Source organism: Podarcis raffonei, chromosome 16, assembly GCF_027172205.1.
Source record: "Podarcis raffonei isolate rPodRaf1 chromosome 16, rPodRaf1.pri, whole genome shotgun sequence".
Classification (NCBI taxonomy): domain Eukaryota; kingdom Metazoa; phylum Chordata; class Lepidosauria; order Squamata; family Lacertidae; genus Podarcis; species Podarcis raffonei.
In genome coordinates this window covers 42,312,848-42,335,696 of record NC_070617.1, presented here as the reverse complement: position 1 = coordinate 42,335,696, position 22,849 = coordinate 42,312,848, and the positions used below count along the sequence as shown (strand labels likewise).

Genomic DNA, 22,849 nt, shown 5'->3' with positions numbered 1-22,849 from the left:
ATTTTGTAATATTTCTTTAAATAGTCCTTAAACTTTTTCCATTCTTCTTCCGCTGCTTCTCTTCCCTGGTTTCGGATTCTGCTCGTCATTTCTGCCAAACCCATGTAGTCGATCACCTTCATCTGCCATTCTTCCAATGTGGGTAGATCTTGTGTCTTCCAGTACTTCGCAATGAGTATTCTAGCTGCTGTTGTAGCATACATAAAGAAAGTTATATCCGTCTTTAACACCCCTTGGCCGACGATGCCCAAGAGAAAGGCCTCTGGTTTCTTAGGAAAGGTATATTTAAATACCTTTTTAAGTTCATTATAGATCATTTCCCAGAATGCCTTAATCTTCGGGCACGTCCACCAAAGGTGAAAGAATGTACCTTCCTTTTCTTTACATTTCCAACATTTATTATCAGGCAAATGGTAAATCTTTGCAAGCTTGACTGGGGTTATGTACCACCTATAGATCATTTTCATAATATTTTCTCTTAAGGCATTACATGCCGTAAATTTCATCCCGGTGGTCCACAACTTTTCCCAATCAGCAAACAAAATGTTATGACCGTTCCTCATAAGGCATCGTTTCCAGGCCTTTGACCATTTTGGTTGCCCTCCTCTGGACACGTTCCAGTTTGTCAGTGTCCTTCTTGAACTGTGGTGCCCAGAACTGGACACAGTACTCCAGGTGAGGTCTGACCAGAGCAGAATACAGTGGCACTATTACTTCCCTTGATCTAGATGCTATACTCCTATTGATGCAGCCCAGAATTGCATTGGCTTTTTTAGCTGCCGCGTCACACTCATCAATGGCTGCCAAGAGCCGTTTATTCCAGTCCTCAACAAGGTCATCTAATGAGTCGCCAGGAGGAGCAGGTTTCCGCAAGGCTTGTCGGAATCTATCAGGATCCATCAGTTTTCGCGGACGAGCCCAAATAGGTTCGCCACCCGAGCCGGGGAGGAGCGGGGAGTCAATCTTGGCTTTCAGAGCGCAGTGATCAGACCATGGCACTTCCACAGCGGGGAGCATGATCACATCTATGCCAGCCCCAAAGATCAGATCCAGCGTGTGGCCTGCTTGATGAGTGGGGCCCAAAACAAACTGGGAGAGCCCTAGTGTTGCCATGGAAGTCACTAGGTCCAGAGCCTGTGAGGAGGGAGCGGCATCGGCATGGACGTTGAAGTCTCCCAAAACCAGTAGGTTTGGGAACTCCAAGGCCCAGCCCGCCACCACCTCCAGCAGGTCTGACAGGGTGGCTGCAGGTGTGCTGGGTGGTCGGTACACCAGCCAGACAGCCAAGCTCTCCTTGATGCCCCACACGAGACCAACACATTCAATGCCAGAGATTGCCGGTGATGGCAGAGCTCTGAAAGAGCAATCCTCCCGGAATAACAACTCCTCCCCCCGACCCACAGTCCGCGATTGATGGAGGACAGAGAAACCTGGGGGTGTTATCTCATGTAGGGAGACTACTTCGCCTTCCCGTACCCAGGTCTCCGTCATGCAAGCCAGGTCAATCCCCTGCGAGACAAAAAAGTCACGCATGGTGGCGGTTTTGTTGCCTATGGACCTGGCATTGCACAGCACCAATGACGGAGGTGTGTAATCCTTGCTCTCCCTACCCTCATCCCTTGGGATGGGGCGTAGATTGGAAGGGGTTCGAGGATCACTGCATCTCGAAACCCTTCTCCGATAGAGATATCTAGCCCCACCGCCATTCCTCCCTAGCCCTTCAATTGTGGAAATCCCAGATCCCATACTAGCCTCCCCAATAGATGGGTAACATCCCCTCAATAACAAGTCATCCTTGGGCCAGGACTCCTGGGTCAAAATGGTATGGGGAAGAGGTGGAGGTCTGATAGGGTAAGTATCCCTAGAAGATAAAACCCAACCAACTGCACCCCAAGTGGGGGGGACAGTCCCATGGTGTTTCATTAACTGTCAATCCCCCTCTCCCTCCTGGGTTATTTGGAGGATTGTTGGTTCTATCTGTGGCTATGGAAGTATTAATGAGGTATGTGTTATAAAATGTGGATCACTGGCCAACAAAGAGCCAGATTCAAATTCGGAAGATCTGTCCATCCTGTCTTGCCAGGAGTACAGTAGAGAAGGCTGATCATTCTGATAAATTTTTGGAACATTAGGCAAAGGTCCAGATGTAGATTTGGTGCTGGATATCTCCAGATTGTCAGCAACATAGAGTTCTTTAGGTGTTGTTGCCATAGAAATGTCAGAGGCGCCAAATTCCTCATCTAATTTGGTGTTGTTTGAAAAGGGAACAGGGAGTTGCACTGATGTCTTTCTATGGGATAAAGAGCTGTTGGACGTCTTTAAATATTGTGCTCTAGGCTCTACTGTCCTTATATTTTGGGTAGAAATCTCAGTCTTTATAATCATTAGCCTCTTCTTCAGGTCTTGTAATTCTAGGCTTACAAAGTTCTTTTCTTCCTTCGGGCAATTAGTATTTCTAGTGTTGAGCTTGGTTTCCTTTATCCGCATTAGCTTTGACTCTGTGCAAGGGACCAATTGCCTCCTAGTTTCGTCCTTAAATACCCTCACTGGGCGGAGAGAATGGAACCACCATAGGGTATCCTTTATCTCCATGAGTCGAGATGGGAGGGTTGATTACCTAAAGGTCATAAATAGGCGCATGGTGTTTCTCAAGGTAGGCAGGAAGTGGAAATTTTCTAGATCTACATTTCGGTAATGGTAATTCAGGAGCTGAGACAAGGACATAGTAATTTGTCTGCGGTTCAGCCACCTGTGAGTGTATCGGTGAATCTCAAGCATTATCTGGTTCGTTTGCAAGACTTGACAGGACCTCACTTCATCCATAGTTTGAGTTGGTGAGTTGTTAACAGAGTCATTTCTTATCATCCTTTTAAGCCCTTGGGCATTTAAAGGGGAGGAACTAGTATCCAATTGTTTCTCAATGTTAACTATTCTAGTGAGGATTTAGAATCATAGAATCATAGAATCATAGAGTTGGAAGAGACCACAAGGGCCAGCGAGTCCAACCCCCTGCCAAGCAGGAAACACCATCAGAGCACTCCTGACATATGGTTGTCAAGCCTCTGCTTAAAGACCTCCAAAGAAGGAGACTCCACCACACTCCTTGCCAGCAAATTCCACTGTCGAACAGCTCTTACTGTCAGGAAGTTCTTCCTAATGTTTAGGTGGAATCTTCTTTCTTGTAGTTTGGATCCATTGCTCCGTGTCCGCTTCTCTGGAGCAGCAGAAAACAACCTTTCTCCCTCCTCTATGTGACATCCTTTTATATATTTGAACATGGCTATCATATCACCCCTTAACCTCCTCTTCTCCAGGCTAAACATGCCCAGCTCCCTTAGCCGTTCCTCATAAGGCATCGTTTCCAGGCCTTTGACCATTTTGGTTGCCCTCCTCTGGACACGTTCCAGTTTGTCAGTGTCCTTCTTGAACTGTGGTGCCCAAAACTGGACACAGTACTCCAGGTGAGGTCTGACCAGAGCAGAATACAGTGGCACTATTACTTCCCTTGATCTAGATGCTATACTCCTATTGATGCAGCCCAGAATTGCATTGGCTTTTTTAGCTGCCGCGTCACACTGTTGGCTCATGTCTAGTTTGTGGTCAACCAAGACTCCTAGATCCTTTTCACATGTAGTGCTCTCAAGCCAGGTGTCACCCATCTTGTATTTGTGCCTCTCATTTTTTTGCCCAAGTGCAATACTTTACATTTCTCCCTGTTAAAATTCATCTTGTTTGTTTTGGCCCAGTTCTCTAATCTGTCAAGGTCGTTTTGAAGTGTGATCCTGTCCTCTGGGGTGTTAGCCACCCCTCCCAGTTTGGTGTCATCTGCAAATTTGATCAGGATGCCCTTGAGTCCATCATCCAAGTCGTTGATAAAGATGTTGAATAAGACCGGGCCCAAGACAGAACCCTGTGGCACCCCAGAGTCACTCTTCTCCAGGATGAAGAGGATTTCATCCCGTCTTTGGAGAACCAGTACCATAGTTTCTGCAGACAACATGCAAATCTCTTGGTAGGGGTGCGTATCCCGAATTGGTTGAAAGCAGGCTCCTCTGATATCTTGTTCTAGAGGCATGGGTGGGTCAGCGTTAGGAGTGGGAGGAATCCCTCCTGCTCCTGCTCTTGCCCTCTTGGACGGATTAGCTTTTTCTGGGAGGAGGGGGGTCGGGTCATTGACCTCCTCCTTAAGGGGGGGTGAGGTCCCCCCAACATTGTTACTCACTGTTTGTTCTATTTGCTCCGTTTTCTCGGTTTCCTCAACCCGCTCTGTTTCTGAGCCAGGGCAGATGGCGTTGGCTCTCTGCCGAGTCTTTGTTTTAGAGAAATTGTGAGTCTCAATAATGGTCTTCTGGCTCTTTGCACCTCGTTTTCTCCTTCTGGCAGGCATTCTCAATAAGGAATAATAATAATAATAATCCTTCTGCATCCCCCCAAAACTGGTGTATTCCACAGCTCAACCTGTGACGATGGTGTATCAGTGAAGGAATTAGCCCTCTGGTTTAGCTTGCCTCTGGGCACTGAATCCTTTGTTTGTCTGGGTGGTTTGTAGAAAGTTCTTGCTATGAGCATGGCTGGGGCAGTTTAGATTTCAGCATCATCTCACCTGCCCACTACAGGTTGCGATGTGATCATCATAAGCCTCTTCTTTCTCCCTGAGATTTCCAGCAATGCCTTTAAATCAGAAGCAGTTATTTCCTTTTGTTTATGGCCTGTTTGTACAGGTCAGTTCATCTTGCTTTCCAGAAAGTGTTCAGAAAGTGGTGTTGGGGATGAGTGTTCAGACCCCTGGGCTCTCACTTGTAGGGTGCCTCAGGGTTCTGTCCTCCCCACCCCATGCATTTTAACATATATATGAACCCACTGGGAGAGATCACTTGATGTTCATCAATATGCAGATGATAACCAGCTCTACCTATTTTTTAAATCAGAACCAGTGAAGGCGGTGAATGTCCTGTGTGAGTGTCTGGAGGTGGTTGGAGGATGGATGGCGGCTAACAGATTGAGGTTGAATCCTGACAAGACAGAAGTACTGTTTTGGGGGGCAGGAGGCGGGTAGCTGTGGAGGACTCCATGGTCCTGAATGGGGTAACTGCACCCCTGAAGACCAGGTGCGCAGCCTGGAAGTCATTTTGGACTCACAGCTGTCCATAGAGGCACAGGTCAATTTTGTGTCTGGGGCAGCTGTCTACCAGCTCCATCTGGTACACAGGCTGAGACCCTACCTGCCCGCAGGCTGTCTCACCAGAGTGGTGCATGCTCTGGTTATCTCCCACTTGGACTACTGCAATGCGCTCTACGTGGGGCTACCTTTGAAGGTGACCTGGAAACTACAACTAATCCAGAATGCAGCAGCTAGACTGGTGACTGGGAGTGGCTGCCGAGACCACATAACACCGGTCTTGAAAGACCTACATTGGCTCCCAGTACGTTTCCGAGCACAATTCAAAGTGTCGGTGCTGACCTTTAAAGCCCTAAACGGCCTCAGTCCGGTATACCTGGAGTGTCTCCACCCCCATCGTTCTGCCCGGACACTGAGGTCCAGCTCTGAGGGCCTTCTGGCGGTTCCCTCCCTGCGAGAAGCGAAGTTACAGGGAACCAGGCAGAGGGCCAAGAAGTGTTCTACAGTGGCACCTGCCGTGTAGAACACCCTCCCATCAGATGTCAAAGAAATAAACAACTACCCGACTTTTAGAAGACATCTGTTTAGGGAAGTTTTTAATGTTTAAGGTTTTATTCTGTTTTTAATGTTCTGTTGAAAGCCGCCCAGCATGGGTGGGGAAACCCAGCTAGATAAGTGGGGTATAAATAATATATTATTATTATTATTATTATTATTATTATTATTATTACTCCTATTATTATTTCAAATCTGCTAGAAATGATTTCCAAAGCAAAATTTGATAAATTAAAAAGCACAGAATTTAACTTAAAAAATTAGAACATAATAAAAAAAGATTAAGAACAAGAACAAGTATTTTTTTTATCAAAGGAGACTAGGATTAATTGCAGAATAGAAAAAGTTTTGACAGCCTGTCTAAAGCTGTGCTGACTTTACTGTGGGGTAGCTGGTCCTAAGAAGCAGGTTACACCTAAAGGCAGACCTTTTGTGAAATAAAGCAGAAGAGCCATAGAACCTCACCTGTTCACAGGTGTGAAGCTGGGAAAGATGTGGCAGACACAGGTGCCAGGGGTACGCTGGAGGTAGCTTTGTTTAATCAGCATGAAATTCCAAAAACTTACAGTAATTACATTATCACAATAAGATAAAAGTTTAAAGTAGATAAGGCATTAAAATAAAGTGTCCAGTGCTCAGTCATCCCCAGGAACTTTACCTCTTCCATCAATGTGCAAAAGACAGTAAAAGCTTGTTCTGGGGGCGGGGGGGGGAGTAATTGGTTTTCTCAAAACCAGTCAGAATCTGCCAGGTTTGTCAATTAATTAATCTTTCCAGAACCTACCAGTTTTACCCCTGCCCCCTTTCTGAGTGCCAGAAATAAATCTGTTTGCCCAAATAAATAAGGAGGACTAGAGCTGTGATTCCTGCATTGCAGAGGATTGGTCTAGATGTCACTCAGGGTCCCTTCCAGCTCTATGATAATATGACTTTTCTGAAAGAAATGCAAATTGAAAATGTTGGGCAGGAACTTGGATAGTCCTGAGAGGGTGGTCCCCAGGTGGGCTTGGCAGTTGCTGTGGCCTGGCCAATGGGGGAGTGGGTCTCCATGGTGCCTGGGGTGGGCATGGGCTGGCCAGGGGGAGGAGCAAGACACTCTTGCCACCAACGCAAAGCCAGGCCCAATCTGCTTTGCGAGGCTGGGGTCAAAGGGTGTGTGGCTGTTGCATCCTCCTCATGCTGCCCTGCCAGCGCCCCCCTAAATGTGCCATGGGTCATCACCCTGGCAGCCCTACTCCCATGCTACCCCTCCCCCACACTCTCCAAATAAATAAGGAGCATTCATTCAAACTTACAATGGCTGCTTCTCCTAGCATATTTCTATCTACAGCCATGCAATCCAATTCCCCCAACAATCCCACCATTCTCTCACAGTCTTAGTGTGACGAAGAAACAGGAAAAGTATTAGGCCAACCCTCGCACATATTTTTAAATCATTTTCATTTATCTTTTGTGAGTACAGTATTGGCTAATGTACGGTAACTGAAGCAGACAGATCTCCAAGTTATACTTTTCCTTGTCTCACCACACAACACCCTCCTAAGTGACGAGCATTTTGCTATGAATGCATACAGTATTCTTTAAAAGTAAGAGCATGGCTCTCGTCTTTTGAAAACACCCTCGATCGCAGAGGTGAGGCTTAGGTTTAGCTGGTCCGTCTGAAAGACCTTTCTTTCACTGCTTGCTCATCTACAGGAGCTGGACTCTGGAGTGTCATTTGACCCACTGAAACCCAGCGCTCTGCCTCCAAGAGAGATCTGACATGGAGCTTTGAAGCATCTGAAGCAATTAACACAAAGAGGTCTCTGCGTGGCCAAGAGGGAATTGGCAGTGCCCCTGACATGCAGTCAGTGAGGCGAGGGATGAGTTTTGCTCTCCAATACATCTGCCTGGCCTCCTCCCCATTATGGGGCAGCCTATGCAAGAGCAAATGCCACGGAGTCTATTAAAGCAAGCGCTCAAGACAGAGGCCCACAGAGAATCTCACTCTGCAGTTAATAAGCAGGAAGATGAGAGGAGAAATAGAAAACGCGCTCAGAATTGAATCCAGATGGTTTTTGCCTTGTGGGTTAATGAACCTTGTTTCCAAGGGCTCCTAGTGCTGCCTGGGAAGGGGAGGGGTGTGTGGCGTGCCCTGGAAGCTGCATTGCTTCTCGTGTTCGATCGGGGTTAAGCTGCTGTTAAAGAAAGGAAGAAAGGGCCAATAAAGCAAGATGAGCGCCGCAACCCCAGAGTTGTCCGCGATTGGACCTAACGGTCAGGGGTCCCTTTAGCTTTAAGATGAAGATTTTGCATGTCCCAAGAGTGACTCTTCTGAAAGTCAGTCATGGAGGTCTTGGCCCCAGAGATTATGAAGCACTAGCTTCTTGCTGTTGCAAGTGCTGCATCTCAGCATTTCTCTATGTCTTTGAGAGTTTTATCACCGCCTCCTATCCGCAGCTGCCAGGGAGAATCAAGAGCGGCTGAGCCCTTTTGCAAAAAAAAAGCTCTTGAAAGTCCAAGATCTTGGCATTTCAGATAGACTTCTCCTGTTCCAAAGCTGCTGTGCAAAAAACAAAAAGACAAAAACAGAAAAGTTCCCTCTTGCAGCCCCATGCAATGCCATGTGCTTCTGATTTTCCTCCTCCTCCTCCTCCTCCTCCTCCACCATCACCAGGATTTAATAGCTGGATGAGGTATAATTGTTAGGCTGCAAGCAGGGGACCAAAGAGAGGAGCCTTGCCTCTCTGCCAGGCTGGTTGCTCTCTCAAAGCCTCAGAGCATGGTGACACCTTGAAACAGTGCTGAAAAAAATAAAATTATGTTAAATTATGTAATGTTTCTTTAACTGTCCAAACTTTATATGATTCTGTATTTCTCACACCATCCTAGTTGCCCTCTAGATAGTTTGAAATACAAACTCCATCAGCTCCAGGTAACAGAATCATGCTATCTGGGGATGATGGGATTTGTAGTCCAAAACTCCTAGTTGGTAAATGCTGGCTTAGATCTAGGAAGTTGCTTTTAAACAGACTAATACAGAACTTGCCCTTCCTTGTCCCTCCATGCCTCTTTCTTCCCATCAGGCACACCAGCCCCCCTGGCTTGGCCTTTGGAACTTCCAGAGGAGGAACATGGGAAGTTGCCTTATGCAGAGTCAGGCCAATGGGCCATCTAGCTCAGGGTTATTTGCACTGCCTGGTCGCGGCTCTCCAGGGTTTCAGAGAGGGGACCTTCAGCATGCAAAGCAGATTCTATATCACTGAGATGCAGCCCTTCCCTTCAAAACAAAGTCAGATTCCACTCCTTGTTTCTGAAGGAAGGGCTGATAGAAATCGGAACTTAAGAGGCTACCTCATTTGCCCATCTAGCTCAGTATTGTCTCTACACTGAGTGGCAGCGGCTTTCCAGGGTTTCATGTAGAGTCTCTTTCAGAGCTATGTGGAGATGGCAGACATTGAACCTGGCACATTCTACATGCAGAGCAGATGCCCTACCACTCAGATGTGCCCCTTCCCTGCTGGCTCTTGCATTGCTCCGTCCTCCCACCCCACTCTTCTGCAGCACAGAAGTTCTCTCCCATCCTCAGACCCTGTGAAATAGTTTCCATTGCCTTCCTCCTACCTTCCACTCACCCATGCAGCTCCTCCTGCCTCTGTCCCAGAGAAGGTCTCCCATAGCCAAAATACTTGATTCACTTTTCTTACAGCAGTGGCACCAACTTTTGACATCCTATGCTCCATTCCCGCCCCCGCCAATCTCTCAAAGTAATTAGAATGCTTGTGGCATCTCTGTGAGATCACAGAAGCCCCCTCAATAGGGGAGGAGGCAGCAGGTGATTGCAAACAGAAAAGGTTTGTTACCTAGCTTAAACCCATGTCTCTCTGGCCCTAGTCCAACACTCTAACCACTAGGCAATGCAAGCAGAGAATCCCCTAACTAGCAAGCAGTCCCAGACAACTCTCTCTTGTCCCCATTTTACTCTGGGTAGGTCTCCAGGACCTTTGAAGGTGAAGATGGCTTCTTGCCACCAGCTGCCTTGGCTTTCTGCCAGAGCTGCTCTCTTGCCTAATCAGGTCTACGGGAAGGCGGCTGAACAAATTGCAAATCCAGACAGGCTAAATTAGATCTAATGGATGAAATAAGCCTCTTAACAAGGAGACATTCCATTTTTAAAACCACCACCACCAAGCCTCATGGTAAGGCAAGCATAGAACCTTGAGGCTTTGGCCAAAGAGCATTGGGTGCCCATGGGCAGAGAGATGCTTTTTCTCTGCTGCTGAGTCCCCGTCCCCCCCCCCCCAATTCTAAGAGGGCCTGGCAAAGGAGAGAGATGTGCCTGCGTAGGGTCCAAGATTCAATTCCCAGCTAAAAGGTCTTCTATAACAAGGAAACTTGCTGGATCAGACCAATGGCCCATCTGGTCCAGCACCCTGTTTTCACACTGTTCACCCCAGATACCCCCATGGGAAATCCACAAGCAGGATCCAACCCCAAGAGCACTCTTCCCTCCTGGTTTCCCCGCAACTGGTACTTATAAGCATTACTGCTTCTGATCATAGCCATTTATAGCCTTGTCTAAGTTGATGGAAGAGGAAGTTGCTTTAAGCTGCATTAAATCCTTGGGCCATCTAACTCAGTCTAGTCTACTCTGACTGGCAGCAGCTCAGCAGGTGTCCTCTTGCAGAAAAGGCAGATCTTTCCAGAAAGCCACAGTCTTCCCTGCAGTGAGTCATTGCCAGGTCAGGCAGGTAGACTGCCTCTAGTCAGAATGCACCACATGCCCATCTTCCCAACCTGTTAGGTGTTAGTTAGCATTTAAAACCACCACCTTAATGAAGCAGAGTTGCATGAGCAGAGCAACAGAGGCCTTCAGCTCTTTAGGGATTTGTGGAAATGATGGAGCCCATGAATGATCATGGAGCACGGCTGCACCATGTTGGAAATGTGTTGGTTCGTGTATGGCTTTTAATTATTTTAAATATTGTGAATGGCCCAAACATTAATAAACTGCATCACGTTATTTTTAATATTTGTATTCCATTTTTTTTAAGGGAAGAGGGTTGCTTTGCATCCTGCCTTGGGATGCTTTAGTATAAAGAGCATTCTAGAAATAAACATAATATAAAAGAAAGTCATTCTTCACACAGATCATGGTCAAACTATGGAACCTGCTCCCTCAGGAGGCAGTACTGGCCTCCAACTTGGGTGGCTTTCAAAGAGGACTGAACAAATTTATGAAGGAACAGGCAATCAACGGCTACTCATCATGCTGGTTCTGCTCTGCCTATATGACTGGAGGCAGTAAATGCTTCTGAATCCCAGTTGCTGGAAACCACAGGAGGACGAGTGCTGCTCTTGTGCTCAGGTCATGCTTGTGAGTTTCCCCTTGGGAGAACAGGAGGTTGGACAAGATGGGCCACAGGCTTAGTTCAGCAAGTTCTTCTTATGTTCTGATAGGGTTGCCATATTTTGAAGAGCAAAAAAGAGGACACATTTGCCAACTTCTACTTTTAAGGCAGGTGGTGCTGTGGTGTAAACCACTGAGCCTTGGGCTTGCTGATCGGAAGATCAACGGTTCAAATCCCCGCGATGGGGTGAGCGCCCGTTGTTCGGTCCTAGCACATCAAAGTGCAAGTAGATAAATACCGTATTTTTCGCCCTATAGGACGCACCGGCCCATAGGACGCACCTAGATTTGGGGGGAGGGGCCCTCTTAGAATTGGGGGGGGGGGACTCAGCAGCACAGAAAAAGCATCTCTCTGCCCATGGGCACCCAATGCTTCCGCCGACCCCAGCCCCCTGAACAGGCAGCTCTGGGAGCTTGCGGGGCTGGGGTCGGGGGAAGCCCGAGCTTCCCCCTCCCTCAGCCTCCAGAACGGGTCCCAGAGCTCTGCCAGCTTGCGGGGCTGGGGGGGGAGCCCGAGCTTCCCCTTCCCCCAGAACGGGTCCCAGAGCGATGCAGAAGCTGCGCGCAGCTTCGGCATCGCTCTGGCAACTTGTGTGGCTGGGGTCAGGGGAAGCCCGAGCTTCCCCTCCCCCAGCCCCCAGAACGGGTCCCAGAGCGATGCTGAAGCTGCACGCAGCTTCGGCATCACTCTGGCAGCTTGCGGAGCTGGGGGAGGGGGAAGCCCGCCGCCAGCCTCCAAACCAGGTCGGGAGACAGCGGGATGGCGCACTGCGCCTCCCCGCTGTCCCCAAGCTTGCAGGGCTGGCGGCGGGGAGAAGGGGGCTTCTCCCCGCCGGCAGCCTCCAAACCACGTCGGGAGATTTCGGGATGGCGGCGTTCCGCCTCCCCGCTGTCCCCCGAGCTTGTGGGGCTGGCGGTGGGGCTCTCCTGAAGCCTGGAGAGCGAGAGGGGTTGGTGCGCACCGACGCCTCTCGCACTCCAGGCTTCAGCGAAAGCCTGCATTCGCCCCATAGGACGCACACACATTTCCCCTTCATTTTTGGAGGGGGAAAAGTGCGTCCTATAGGGCGAAAAATACGGTAGGTACCACTCCGACGGGAAGGTAAACGGCGTTTCCATGCACTGCTCTGGTTTCGCCAGAAGAGACTTAGTCATGCTGGCCACATGACCCGGAAAAACTGTCTGTGGACAAACACCGGCTCCCTCGGCAAGTAAAGCGAGATGAGCGCCCCAACCCCAGAGTGGTTTGTGACTGGACTTAACTGTCAGGGGTCTTTTACCTTTACCTTTTTTACTTTTCACTATGGTTCGCTATGATGATTCTATCCATGAAAAGAGGGAATATGACAACCCTACAACAACATGGGGAAAACCTTGTCCAGCCTCAGCATGGAAATTGTCCTGGAAGACATAGCTGTTCTCAGCAGGCGGAGTGATTTGTCTGGCTAATTCCAGGAACCAACAACTCTTTCGCATGCTAATTGATTGTGTGACCTCAAGTCTTTTCCTTCAAGCATTTGATGAAGCCTGAGCAAAAGAACTGCTCTCTGCTGCTGCTGCCGCCGCTGGATTGCAATGTTATTATATTTATCAGTTTATTCTTTTGTTTTATTTGAATGCAGGTTTTATTTGAATGCATATATTAATTTTTAAAAAATTCAGTTCAGCTGGGTATTGTCCTGCAAACCTTATAAATGGAATTAAATGACATATGTAGTTTATTATTTAGTTATTAAATGTATATTCCTCCCTTCCTCCTTAAGAAGCTGAGGGCAGCAAACGCATTGGCAGATGAAGAGATGCTCTCAGAGGCCCTTGTTGCCATTTGATCTTGATGATAGATGAACCTAGACAAGGCCGTCTTGTGGTATTAGATCCCATGGATACAGATTTTTTTGGGGGGAGGGGAGCATTCATGTGACACCAGTGGCATCAAAAAAATATTTTTATAACCCGTATTTGCCTTTTAAATCTAGAGTTACCCTTTCTATGGAAAATCCAATAATAATAAAAACACCTCTTGCCAATAGCTCATTTACGATATCTCAGATGACCCACTTGCAAATTAAGGTCCTGTCCAGAAGCATCTTGTATCCGAGAGCTGGTGGCCTCTTGGGTGGTGCTAGACTCCAGATCCCATCATCTCTGGCAACTGCTCACCCTGGCACAGGGGGTGGGAGCTGGACAACAGCTGGAGGGTCTTTCTCACCCATGCCCAAAAGCTTTTCTTTAATCATTTTAATGCTATTTAGGTTTTTAATGGTCTGAAAGCTGCCCAGAGAACTCAATTGCATCACTCGTATACAAATGTGATAATAACCCTCTCTCTTATGGAGATCTGAATTAAGTGATTAGCTATGGTTCCTGCATTACGTGGGATTGACTAGATGTCCCTTGGGTCCCTTCCAGCTCTACAAGTCAATTATTCTAAGTGGCCCCTTAGTTTGGGGACCTGGCACTAATTTGCTTCAGGATGCCTTTGTCTCTTTGCTGCTCCTTCCCTCTTTGGTGGTTTCCAGTCCCACAAAGCTCACAGTATGGGGAATAAAGTGGGCATTTTGGCTCTTTCAGTTCCTTGAGGAAGAGCTTTTGCACCCCACCATCACCAGCCTTCCCTTTCTTTTGGCTTTCCTTCCTTCACTGCAGACTTGCCTGTGTTTGTAGAACAAGCAGCAAAGAACAGAATCCCCAAACCAAGCTGGAAATGCTCTGCCTCCTTCCATTTATGGCAGCCCCGGGAACATCTAACCTTGAGTCATCCCTCTTGCTGAATTAGAGAGCAGACAGTGTTGCCTTTCAGCGAAGAACAAACCCGGGAGCTCTATGTACAAATTCAAAAAGGAAGACTGACATGGAATGAGGATTTGGCGTTCCTCTCAAAGTGTCCCCTAGGCCTAGATGAGGGAAACTCTGCCAAATGCAAACCTGCACATGCATTCCCCTGCCAGATTTGTTCAGATCTGTCCATCCACTTTCCTTTCTTCTCATCCTCCTCCCAGGCTATTTATCACCCACTTTTTAAATGGCTAGAGGACTGAAAGCCCAGTACGTTCTAATCAGTACGTTCTAGATTGTGGGAAGAGGGTTTTGATTAAATGCAGTAGGAGTATGAATCGCTCAAGCACAATTTATTCTTTTATAGACCTGTCAAAATGCAAATCAGCAGTTTGGAAGGGTTCGCTCCTGGGCATTCCCACTCCCCACTAACACTTTGCAATGCCAAATCAATGGCAGCAAAATCTGATGTGGCAGCAGCTTTGGGTGGCATGGGAAAGTAGTTAACTGAAGGACTTTGGTCACCTGGCGTCCCCCTGCTAGTGTGATGTAGCACAACTTCCCTCCACCTGATGACCTTCAGGTGCTTCAGACTACAACTCCCATCAGCCCTGATGGCATAGAACCATGCTGGCTGGGACATAGGGGAGTTGTCCAAAAGGGAACCAGCATGGGGTGTGAGGGTTAGAGCAGGATCTGGGAGAGGTCAGGATTTAAATCCCCACTTAGCCATGAAACTCCCTAGGTGACCTGAGGCCAGTCATTGCCTTCTTTGAGCCCCTTGGGGAAAAGAGCAGGCTGCAGATGCAATAAATCACTCAACAGAAACTGCTGGAATGGAGTAATGGTTCATCTAGTCCAATATCCTGTTTTCACCATGGGTTGTGGGAAAGCAGGAAGCAGGAGCCAGGCACAAGAGCCCTCAGCCGCCCTGTGGCTCCCAGCAACTGGGATTCAGAAGCATTGCTGCCTCAGACCAAGGTGGGAGACCAGAGCCATTGTGGCTCATAGCCATTAAGAGACTGATCCTCCCTAAGTTTGCCCAATCCTCTTTTAAAGCTACCCACGTTGGTGGCCATCCCTGCCTCCAGTGGCAGGGAGTTCTATAGTTTATGTGCTTGCATGAGGAAGGACTTTATTGGACTGGGGGGGGGGGTTGGAGAGAAAGACCATCAATCCTCTAGGCAACTGCTTCCATTCTTAAGCAGCTTTTATAGTCAAGATGCTTCTCCAAATGTTCAGCCAAAATCTATACCCTCTTGTAACTAAAGTTCATTTGACGGCCCTTCAGGCATCTGAAGTGAGTAGTATCCAAACTACACATAACTGATTCATCCTTCATCCTTGTCCATATCCCTGACCATCTTTCCTGTCCTCCCTTGAACCCATTGCAATCTATCTACTTTCTTCTTACAATGCAGACAACACAACAGTCCAGCTGAGAACATCTGAGTGCAGCAAAATAATATTCTGTTTTAAAATTCTGAACAAATCATTAAAGCCCAGTTTTCACCTGAAACTTTCAACTCTAGAGCTGAGCCGTGGAAGGAATAATTAAGAGTGGAGCATGTCAGAGCATGTGCCATGTACCATTCACAAGATGGATGCATGGAGGGTAGTCCAAAATAGCAAGGGATTCAAATGACAAGAAAGGCGATTCTAAGGAAGAACTTTCTGACAGTCTCTTTTGGAAGGTGGTGAGCTCTTCTTCCTTGGAGGTTTTTTAAGCAGAGGTTGTGTGGCCCTCTGTCAGGGCTGCCCTTTGGAGACCATGAGACTGTTCATCTCAGCTGTCAGGAGCCCAGGTCTTGGTAACACACAAGTCGTAATTAGCTTGAAGATTTATTGCAATACAAACAGCCTCGGATCATCTGGGCCTTATGAGTCAGTTGACCCTTCTGGGGAATGTTTCCAGGTTCTGCAGAATATCCTGAACCTATGACCCTTACGCTTCCGGGTTTGTTTTCTGTCTAAGACCTTTCCCATACGTCTACTCTTTGGGCTCAGGGGATTTATTGCCTTCTCTTCCGGTGAGGAACAGGTACCCCACCTGCTTCCCAAGGCTGTCTGTGCTTCTTGAGCGAGCTGACTTCTCTCCCTCTCCCTCTCTGCTGACACCATTTCTACCTTCCATTCTGGTGCAGGAGGAGGGAGAGGGGGACTGCTTGAAGCTGTCTGACTGCTTCCAAACTCATGCTGTGTTTCTATACTTGGGGCAGATGTGTTCATTACATCAGGGCTGTGGGTCTGAGTCCCACGTTGGGCAAAGGACTCCTGCATTGCTGAGGGTTGGGATTCTAGGCCAACTCTACAATTCTATGATTCCTGCATTGCAAGAGGTTGGACTAGATGACCCTTGAGGTCCCTTCCAACTCTACAAGCCTAGGGTTATATGATTGCCAGGGCAGAGAGAACCGTAAGAACTACCTTTAGTGGAAAATCCAGCCTCATATATTTATGGGAAAGATGGAGTGGGTCTGACAGGGGTGCTGGTGGGAAGGTGTGGGCAGTTGTCAGAAGATTTCAGAAGATGTCCGGAAGGCAAGGGGGCATTGTGGGTCACTGGGAGGTAGGAAATAAAGTGCAGAAGGATCACTCTGAACACAAGAGAGAGGCTGGGACTGAAGGAGGCAAGAGCCACTGGCACATTGCTCAGAAAAGAGGGAAGGTGTCCCCAAAAAACCAAGACACAGATTTGCATGAAATCTGCATATGCTCATTAATATGTATAGGTGCAAATTGAGAAGCAATTGCCACAATTCAAACAGAAATGCAATGTTACATCTCACCATTCTGGAGAGCAGGAGCAAAACCCCGGCAATCCAGCCAGAAACCCTGGAGACACTGCAACCATTTAATATATTGTTTTTTTATGACAGGCCTTGTTCCCCCTGAGGCAAGATCCTTTATTTAGCTCTTTCCAGTCGATTTACAACTGTGGGATTCAGAATCATTTTCAGAATCTCTTTGATCAGGGCTACCCAGGGTGAAATGAAAACATTTCCAAAAGCATCTATAAAAATGGCCTGTGTCAAAAGTGGGAACTCAGTTCCCCACCCCAATGGAGCTATAGTTCCCAGCACCCTTAACAGACTGCAGTTCCCAAGGATTTGGAGGGGAGAAGCCATTAGCTTTAAATGTGCTTTATAGTGTGGATGTGGTCAAACACCTGTGTCTGCTGACTCCAGCTAATGGGTTTCATAACTATATTAAAAGACACACACACACACACACCAGGCCTGGAAGGACAAAATAGCCTCACCCCCCACAATTCTCCATGGAGAGGACAACTGGACCGACATGCACTGCCAATGGGACAGACAAAAGAACCTCAGAAGAGCCCTCAGCTGAGTCAAGCCAGTGACCCATCTAGGCCAGTGTCATGGACACGACAGCCCAAAACCAAGAAGGGCAGCCTCAGCTAGAAAGCAGGCAGGCAGCAGCAGATCAGAGAGTATTGCAGAGTTCTCAGACAGCTGGAAATGGGGAGCTGACACCTCCTCCCCACTCTGAAGCTGGCAGAAATGTGGCTTATCAACATAGGGAAGGCGGGCTGGATGGGAGCCAGCTCTCTGAGGAGTTATAGTCCCTCACGGCACAAGGGAGGGAGGGAATTTCGTCACTGGAAGAGGAAATAGCTGACCCCATCAGTCCCAGAACTAGGTGAATGGAGAAAGTCCAAGACAGACGACGAAGCCAGAAATGTAAGGCGAGGAGGTTCAGGATATTCTGCAGTAGCCGGATGTGTTCTTCAGAATAGTCAACTTGATTGTGATAGATGGTCGCTCAGAGAGAGCGGTCAGAGGCTAATTGCTTGTCTGCAATAAATCTTCTGTAATTACCTCTTGAGTGCTGTTTTCTCAAGCCGGCCAGCTCCTGACAGCCAGCATCCTGTTCTCTCAGTGACCCATCAGATGCCTCTTTTGGAAAGCCATCAAAAAGGACCAATCATAAGACCAGCCCCTGCATCTACATAGTTTCCAGAAACTGGGATACAGAAGCATTGCTACTTAGAACCATGGAGGCAGAGCATAGCCAGCATGGCTGGTAGCCGTTGGTCACCCTCTCCTGCGCCACAAATTTGTCTAATCCTCTTTTAAAGCCATATAGGTTGGTAAACATCACTTCCTCCTGTGGGAGGGAGTTCCACAGCTTACCTCCCTGCTGCAGTCACACCTCAGGTCAGCAGGCTAGAGTGGGAACAGGGTGCTGGTTGGCCACCACAAAAACACTGGACCATGCGTCCCATTGGCCTGATTCAGCTGAAGGGTCTTCCCGTGTTTCCTTCCTGGCTGTGGGGTTCCAGAGGAGAGCAGCAGTGCTGCTGCTTCCCAGCACCTTCCAGGAGAGCACCAGCCAATGCCAGCCCACTCATGAGGTAAAGTGAGGCAGCTGCCTCTGGTGGCAGGATCCACAGGGGCAGCAGATGTGGCCTCCATGGAATGCATCACCTGCCGCAGCATGCTCCTTGGGAGCTGTCTCTGCCGCCTCCTCCGCAGCCCCTTCCCAATGCTGCTTCCACAGAGCTTCCTGGTGAATAGGAGGTGCCTGTTGATCTCCTTCCACCCTTGTTCCTGATGCAGATCTTCACTCACCCCTTCTTCTCTGGTGGGGACATACCGTATTTTTTGCTCTATAAGACTCACTTTTTCCCTCTTAAAAAGTAAGGGGAAATGTGTGTGCGTCTTATGGAGCGAATGCAGGCTGCACTGCTATCCCAGAAGCCAGAACAGCAAGAGGGATTCAGAATATTTTTTTTTCTTGTTTTCCTCCTCCAAAAACTAGGTGCGTCTTATGGTCTGGTGCGTCTTATAGAGCGAAAAATACAGTACCTCAGGTGCATAAATGCCTTGGCCCGGCCCCAGCCATGCCTTCCTGCCAGAAAAAAAAACATCTTGACTACAGGGTGCCCTGTTTTTTTGGCTTGTTGGAAGAAACTTGTGTTAGGAAACTTGTGTTAGGAAAAATCAACCGAGAGGAGACATGATAACCATCTTCAGATACCTGAAGGGGTTGTGAAATTGAAGATGGAGTAAGCTTGCTTTCTGCCTCTCCAGAGGATTCAAATGACAAAAACAGAGATTCCAACTAAACATTAGGAATAACTTTTTGAGGGTAAGAGCTGTTTGACAGTAGAAGGGGGCTCCCTCCGAATAATAGAATCAGGAAGGTGGTGGATTATCCCTTCCTTGGAGGTTTTTAAGCAGAGGTTGATGGCCACCAGCCAGGGGTTGTTTAGCTGTGATTCCTGCATTTCTGGGGGTTGAACTAGATGGACTTTGCGATTTGTGTGAATCTGTGAAATCCCAAGCAAGGGAGGTAGGAGGCTAGAGACTGGGATCCTTGGGAAAGAACGGAGAAGGATCTCTTCATTGTCATCTTTCTTTGAGGATAAAGGCTGTCTGGGAAGATAAAGTACTGAGACATTCTCATACCCAGTGAGCTTCCCATCTACCCCTTGAGTGACGGATGATCAGCTCCGCTTGATTTCACTCTGCATATTATTTCTAATTTTATGCTGCCAAGAAAGACTCCCATGTCAAAATGCATTCAGCAACAGAGGGGGTTTTTTTTGGACAAGGCATGTTGGCAAAGAGAGAGGGATGCCGGCAGTTTTCTCTGGGTGTGCTTGTAAAATGATGAATGTGCTGTTCATTACTTCTGCTACACTAGAGCTGGGGGCTAACAATCCGAAGTTGTTTTTGTTTTATTAATATGAAGCAGTTTGCAACAGTTACGTTTGGTGGGTTCTAAAATTTTAAGGAGAATTTTAGACACGTTGTGGCCAGGAATGAACAGACTCCTCCACTGCTGTTTTGTACCCATATGACTGGGTATGACTAGGGAAGCTGTGGGCCTTCAGAGGATGCCTGAGCCCAGTCCAAGGGGGAAATTTTGAGAGCATAAGGGTCCAAACAGCAAATAACTGGGATGGAGCAGTTTCACACATGTTCGTAGAAGCCTGCCCTGTTTCTTTAGTAATCTGCAATCTACACAAAACTTTGAATATAAACATATGTTTAAGGTGTTTGCTCTCAAATTTCTTAAACATATTTTATCCTAAAGTGCATCTTTTTAACATGCACTTTGGTATTTATTTCTTGGGACAAGAACTGCATAGCAAAATTCAAATAAATCCCAGGTCAGTTCATCTTGGGATTTGTAAGGAATGGATTTGCTAAACATCACTAATTAATAGTCTTTTGTAGACACACCTCTCTTCTATGAATTACAGTCCTTTAAAAAAAAACTCTTGTGGCAGTGAGTGTCACATGCTAAAGGGGTTTTGGTCCACAAAGCATTTCAGCCACCATCTGTCCATTTCATTGGGCAACCCTCTAGGCCTAGGATTATAAGAGAGGCAGAAGACACCCCCCTCCCATGCTCTGTTCAGTCTTTTCACATGCTGATTATAATTTTAATGTGACAACTGTAATTAACATTGATTTAAAGAACTGCTGTGAAAGAGGAATAGTTTCAGAGAAAAATCAGCTCTCCAAAGTTACCTGCAGCAGCAGTGATGAAGAACGTCTCTTTGCTGCCACAGAGCACAAACCGTTGCAGTTCTGGAGGGGCCCAGCTGGGACCCCCCACAAGTCTTTCTAATTCACTGGCTTGTTACCTGCTGAGACACTTGGAAAGCAATGCTCCTCCTTCCTATCTCTCTGTAAGCCAGCTCTGCTGGAAATTGCAGACTGGTAAAACCTGGGCTGCTGAAGGGAGCAGGAAGTGTGCAAGCCAAGTGTGGGAGGGAGGGAGCTCTCCCTTAGAGAGAAAAAGGACATGCAGATGGATCAGGATGCTTAGTCTTACTCCCTTGTGACGAGAGTGATTATGGATACCAATAATAATAAAATGAAATACTGTATTGATTATGCCAAGCTAGCGTTAAAGACCCACTGCAAGATGTTGCAGAAGGACAAGATGCAACATTTTAAAAAAAATGGACACCACAAACTTGCTATTTATAGGGAGTCAGTGGCATTTTGGGTTGCAACACGGACTTGCAAATCTACTTCCATCTAAGTTGATTTACTGTGTCTGCTTGCTTTTCAGCCCCAACATATTATTCAGTTAGGCTGGAGGTTTTCAACCTTTTTGGGTCCACGGCTCCCTTGACCAACCGCATTCTTTCTGCGGCACCCCTGTGGGGCTCAGGAGCCCAGTTAGGTCACCCCTTGTTTGCAGAGCTGGCAGCCCCTCACCCCTTTTTGAACACCCTCCCTTGTGGAGTGTTCCCCCAGCCCCTTCTCTGCTCTCCTCTTTTTGGGAGTCCTTTGGGCAGCTGCTGATGCCATCCGTGGTGTCTGAGCTGCCACCCCCTGCCTCAAAAGAGAGGGGCCTGGGAAGCACCCCCTAGCCAGCCCCAGAGGCACTATTTGCTTGGGGGGCTTGTAGCCAGAGCTGCTGCAAGAAACAGCTATGCAACCCTTTGGGAGGCAGAGACGTGAAAGGGCATCAGAGGAGGAAGGGAAGAGGAACAGAGGCCAATGTTGCTCACGGCATCCCTGACTATCCCTCAAGGCACCCCAGGGTGCCATGACACACTGGTTGAAAACCACTGAGTTAGGCTTTCTCTGGGTAACACTGCATAGGATGGCAGCCTTGAGCTAAGAACTAATAGAATCCAAGGGAAATAGTTTCACAGGCTATTTGACCCCAGCATTATTTTTGCACATCACTTTTTGAAACATTTGAAACATTTAAAGTGAATCATCCCATTTAACTTTGCAAAAACCTGCAAAGTTGGCCCCTAAAAGACTGAAAAACTGAGAACTGAGGTGGAAGGTTTGAACTTGGGTCCATCAAACACAGTTCTCAGATGTCAGTTAAGATTGAGAGTCAAATTAGACATGACATGACTTAATTAGGGTTCCCTGAATATGTTGTGTTGCTTGTTAGGGTTCCCTGGGTCTGCTTTGAAGATGGGGAAGTGGCTTTCTGGAAAAGTGTGCAGAACCATTCCCCTTGTGAATTGTCCCCTCCCCTTGAAGATAATGTAGCATCACAGGGAGGGGAGGAGACAGATAAAGATGCCTAATAGGATCTTTATGGTTGAGGATCAGGCACATACAGTAGCCAGGCTTCATGGTGCAGATATAGGAATAAAGATAGCAAAGCAACTACTACATCCAGTTTTATGATGGGTTGGCCAATAATCTCTAATCTGATATGAAGATTGTGTTGGGTATTTATTTCTAATGCCTTTCTATAAAGCGAAATGAGGGATGTCTTGAGTAGAACTATAGCAGTCCTGTGAGCATGTCCAATCTGAGCAGCAAGGAACATGTCCTAGTCCTGTTGAGGAGAAAGTTTTTTTTTTATAAGATATTTATTAAAGTTTTAAAGATTTATATAGAATAGAAAAAACAAAAGAACAAACAGAAACAACAAAAATACATGCAAAACACATAAAACAACAAGTATAATTTCAATCCCCTAAATTCATAAAACTTACTTTCCCGACCTCCTCATACCTCCCCTTTCTGTATTCCAATCTCTAATTTGTTCAATTCAGCAAATCCTTCCCCTAATTTCTATATAATTTTTGACCTTTCTTTTCTTAATTACATAATCATTACAGCTAAAAACCACTTAATTTCAAAATCTACATCGTTCTAACATTCAATAATTTTACAATGTTTCTTAAGATAGTCCTTAAATTTCTTCCAATCTTCTTCCGCCGTCTCTTTTCCCTGGTCTCGGATTCTGCCGGTCATTTCTGCCAGTCCCATATAATCTATTACCTTCATCTGCCATTCTTCCACGGTGGGTAGATCTTCTGTCTTCCAATACTTTGCGATGAGTATTCTTGCTGCTGTTGTAGCATACATAAAAAATGTTCTGTCCTTCTTTGACACCAATTGGCCGACCATACCCAGGAGAAAGGCCTCTGGTTTCTTCAAAAAGGTATATTTAAATACCTTTTTCATTTCATTATAAATCACTTCCCAGAAAGCCTTAATCCTTGGGCATGTCCACCAAAGGTGAAAGAATGTACCTTCAGTCTC

General features: G+C 47.1%; 1 protein-coding gene and 1 long non-coding RNA gene across 4 annotated transcripts in view; one reads left to right on the top strand and one right to left on the bottom strand.

Annotated features, from left to right (window-relative positions):
• SEZ6L (seizure related 6 homolog like) overlaps positions 1 to 22,849 on the top strand; it is a 142,664-nt gene that overhangs the window by 11,324 nt on the left and 108,491 nt on the right. The gene's annotated exons all lie outside the window — the stretch shown is intronic.
• LOC128403582 (uncharacterized) overlaps positions 1 to 22,849 on the bottom strand; it is a 100,945-nt gene that overhangs the window by 2,733 nt on the left and 75,363 nt on the right. The window lies entirely within an intron of this gene.